Raw genomic sequence first — 4,675 nt, 5'->3', positions numbered from 1 at the left:
AACCACTGCGCCACCAGGGAAGCCCCCAAAGATGGTCTTTTAATATATAACACTTGTGTTTAGTAATAGTTTCAATAGAGTAAATATTCTCTTGTAAAGATTTTTAAATGATTACATTAGAATGTGGAAATTGTGAAATTCTATTTTCATTCTTATTTCCTGTAGCACACACAATGTTTACAAATACTGAATCATTTTGTTGTGCACCTGAAACCAATATACTGTTATATGTCAATTATACTTCAATAAAAAAAGGAAGGAAGGAAGGGAGGGCGGGAGGAGGGGATCATCCTGTTCACAGCATCCTACCTCTTGCTTACTTCAGTGAATGATTATTACAGTCACCATTCCATGTCAGCCCACCTCCCTCCCCCTTGTTCTCTCTAACCTCTGTCTGGTCTCTATTCCATCCTAGATTTTCCATCTGTATCAGCAACGTCACCCCAGCAGATGCCTGCACCTACTACTCTGTGAAATTTCGGAAGGGGAGCCCTGAGGGAAAAAAAAGTTTCAAATCACTCCAAAAAGAACAGCTTTCTGAACAATGATTTAATGGCACAGAGAACAACTATGAGCTTCTCAGAAAGCAATGTATCATCAATTACACATACCTGCATTATTTTATTGTGTCAAATATTGACATAAAATTAATCATTATATATTACTAATCATTACATAGACTCTACTCATGAAAACCTGTACAAAAGTATTGACTTTTAGTCCTGCTTGGGATTTACTGTGGTGAAAACTATTTTACCAGCACATACAAAATTGAAGCCAATTAAAAAGCATCGTTCACATTGAGAAATTGGAGAAATGACTTTTTTCTTTTAATTAATTAATTTATTTGTTTTTATTTTTGGCTGTGTTGGGTCTTCGTTGCTGTGTGCGGGCTTTCTCTAGTTGTGGCGAGCGGGGGCTACTTTCTGCTGCGGTGAGCAGGCTTCTCATTGCGGTGGCTTCTCTTGCTGCGGAGCACGGGATCTAGGCACATGGCCTTCGGTAGTTGTATCACGCGGGCTCTAGGCGCTCAGGCTCAGTAGCTGTGGCGCACGGGCTTCAGTAGTTGTGGCTCGCGGGCTCTAGAGCACAGGCTCCATAGTTGTGGCACATGGGCTTAGTTGCTCCGCAGCACGTGGGATCTTCCCAGGCCAGGGATCAAACCCATGTCCCCTGCATTGGCAGGCGGGTTCTTAACCACTGCGATACCAGGGAAGCCCAGGAGAAATGATTTTTAAAACTGTTGAGAGGCAATGCTAGACGTGTACACTCCAGAGCCAACCAGTGACTCTCAACCTAGTCTGTGCCTTTAAAAATACAGATTCTCCTGGGTGTCAGTGCAGGCCTACCCAATCAGAATCTCTGGGGCTGGATCCCAGGCACATGTATTTTTTAAAGCTGTGATGCTGATACAGTCAGGGTTGGAAGCCACCCCAGCCTTCTTTTTATATGGCAGAAATGCTGGCTGTTCACTAGAGGTCTGATCCCTTTCCATAGGGGGCATTGCAGCTGGGAAGTGACAGCCCATCAGTCCCTCTTGCATGTAGGCAGGGCCTTCTGACTGAGTTCTGGCCAATGTAACGTGGGCAAAAGTGATGTCCACCACATGCAGGCCTGGCCCTCTGCAACCTTCTACTCACCCTCTATTTCCTCTCTTCCCCTCCCTGCCAGCAGGCGGTTGATGCCTAGGGCAGCCCTCCCTAGGCTGTTGAAATTGAGATTTTTAACTTTTTAGGCCCTCCCTAGAAAGTTAAACGTTTCAATTAACATAGAGATCTTCAGTGTTTTACCCCACTGGACAAGTGGTAAAATAGATTCAAAATGATTTTCTGGACAAATGTTTCAACATCTTCCAAGTGTGTATTATTACCACGCCTTCCAAACAGTATTTTTGAAGTTTGCTAACTTATCACTACAGGGTCAACTCTCCCCACCCCTGCTGAGTGTCCCAAAGTTTCGTCTTCCCTACCCCGGTGTCACAGAGCCCCTCCTTCCCTGATGTCTCAGAGCGGGTATAGTTGTATATGCACTTGGCTCAAAAGCTTGCCCTCTCCCCTCCTTCCTCGTCATTTCAGAGTCTCTTCCTTTATTTATCAGAGATAGAAAAGAAAAAGGATGTGAATGGAAGACAATACTGTATTGAGATCAGGGCGTGCGGGGTTCCACCTGTTTCTTCTAATCCTGCGATAAGGAAGAAATCCTTCTGCTAGGTGAGCACAGTACTTAGAGTTACCCAGAGTTGGAAACCTGAGTGTGAGTCTGGAAGAAGCATAGCGTTTTGTTAATGAGGAGTCCCATGGTCCAACTGTGTTGAGTCTTGGCAGTGGGCTGCCTGTTGGCGCATTTCTCCAGTTAATTTAGCTGTTGTTACAGCAGATCCCACAGTGGTGCCCTTGCTGGCTGTTTAAACAGAGAGCATGCTCAGTGTGGCTAGGCTGGGGGTGGCAGGGAGCAGGACAGGCACTTGTCTCCCTGGTAAAAGAATCAGTATAACATACTTGAGAGGCTGATTCTTGGAGCCTTCTTGTGGGAGAGACATCCAGCAACCATTCCCCGGATGGCTCCCAGCTCTACTAAAGACTGCCCCAGTCCAAGCTGACCTCCACTGGGGAGGATGCCAAAAGGTCCCACTGAGTGAGTAAGGTAAGGGGACGAAATTAAGTATTTCCTTTACAAAGACGCTGGTTAAAGCAAACTTTGTTGTCTCCACTAGTTTATGTAGTTCTTTTGCTAACATTGTCCCCAAATCTCAGCTTCTGCAGGGGCACGCGTGCGCGCACACCCACATACACACACACACACACACACACAGAAAAAGGAAAGAGAGAATATCTCTCTATGATGGCTTTGAAAGTAGCCAAGCCAGGATGAAAAAACTAGAAGCTTGGGTTTCTAGACTATTCCATTTTTGCTTTTGTTTTGGTTTTTTAAGCAATGTAACCTACTGAATTTGAAGTCTAGTATGATGAAATCTCTTCCATTTTTTATAAGTCTGAGCACTCATTTCCCTGGATTTGTTCAGGAAACCTCACTCCCTTTCCTGTCTTACCTAGGGAAAGCCATTTCCTTTAAAGCGAAGTTCCTTCTTGGAATAGGAACTTACCTCGGGTTGCATCTTCTTTCCTGTTCCCCTGACAGAAGCAAGCAGAGAGCCACTAATGGTCCCAGTAAGGAGGCCGGTGGAGAGTATTGACCATTACAGTGCTGATTGATGGTAAAGCAGCTGCAGTGCCCAAAGGGGGGCAGGCTGAGCTGAACCTGCACCCTGGCCAGCCGTGTATGGTGCTGCGGATGAAAATCACAGCAGGATGGCGGGAGTCCCTCGAAAACACCCCTGACCATCTGTGGGAAATACTTACCACCCACATATGCATAGGGAAATCACTGCGGGGTGATTTCCGTCCCTCAGCACTTAATGAGTACTGGGGTTCAGTAACATGTTCAGGACTGCACAGCTGGTGAGTGGAGGAGCTGGGACTGGAACCCAAGTGGGCCCGACTCCAGAGCCTGCGGCATGCACCTGAAACCCAGTATAAAGCCGTGAAGAGAAACACACCTGGAAATCTTAGTGGAATCCACAGGATTGGTTTCCTTGGCTTTTAATGCCATCAAAGTAACTATCAGGTTCAAGATTTCCCCCTCTTTATTATAAATTTATACATTTTGCCTGAAATATAGCCCTTCAAGCAAAGTAAATGGACTTACTGCTTTCCTTGACCTACTACTGAAAAATACATTCTCCATCCAATACTCAGCCTGAAAACAAACACACACACTTTTCCATCACTTTTTAAAGGTTTAATGGGCTAGACTTGTTCTCCTTTAAAACTTATTCTCAGGAATAGGCAATTTTCTAGACTCCAGAGAGCATTTATTTGCCTCTCTCTTGTGCCAACACATTCAGTGATAGTAAATTAGGTCTTGAAAGAGGCCCATTCATTGTTTGGTGCCATTGGTGTGCACCAGCAGAAATTCTCAGTGGGCTGAAATAATGTATTGGCATCCTGAGCACCGACCCTAAGCAGCTTAGATCCAAAACAGAGACTTGCTTGCACAACACTTCCAAAGGATTGTGCATCTGGAAATGTTTTTATGATCAGCTATCTTGAGCCTGGCGAAGGTCAGCAGACATTTTCCCTGTTTAAATGGGATGGGGGTGGAGCGCGGTTGGAGGGAGGTCACAGTCACACAAGGTTTTGGAGAAGCCAGATGGCAGACAGGGAGGATTCTAGCAATAACTCCCCAGGGTTCCTGGAGACCGCGACTTCCAGAGTAGACCGGTGCTTGAATCGCGATCCAGATCAAGGCCTTCCGACCCAGGGGTGAGCCTAGGTGAGGACCAACCACTGCCTCCTCCCCCCGCCCAGTAGGCTTCCGCAGGGGCGGGGCGTTCCGCTGGGTTGGAGCTGGCAGGGCCAGGTTCGGCATGCGATTTGGAGAGAAGGGACGAGATCCGAAAGCCGAGTTTGGTAGAGGTGAGCTGGGTAGGAGCTCATTCCAACTCCCCCATTCAGAAGGTCTGCAGGTAAACAAAAACGTTCCCCACCCCGCCACCGCTCCGTCCCGGGTCCCGGCGTAAAGAGGGCGGGAGGGGGGCGGGTCCCGGGGCGGGTCCCTCCCCGGGCTGCGCGCCCTGGGGGCGGGGAGCGCGCACCGCCCTCGCCACCCCCGCCGC

This window comes from Mesoplodon mirus (genome assembly GCF_964341445.2).
Source record: "Mesoplodon mirus genome assembly, chromosome: 4".
Taxonomy (NCBI): domain Eukaryota; kingdom Metazoa; phylum Chordata; class Mammalia; order Artiodactyla; family Ziphiidae; genus Mesoplodon; species Mesoplodon mirus.
This window is presented reverse-complemented; position numbering follows the sequence as displayed.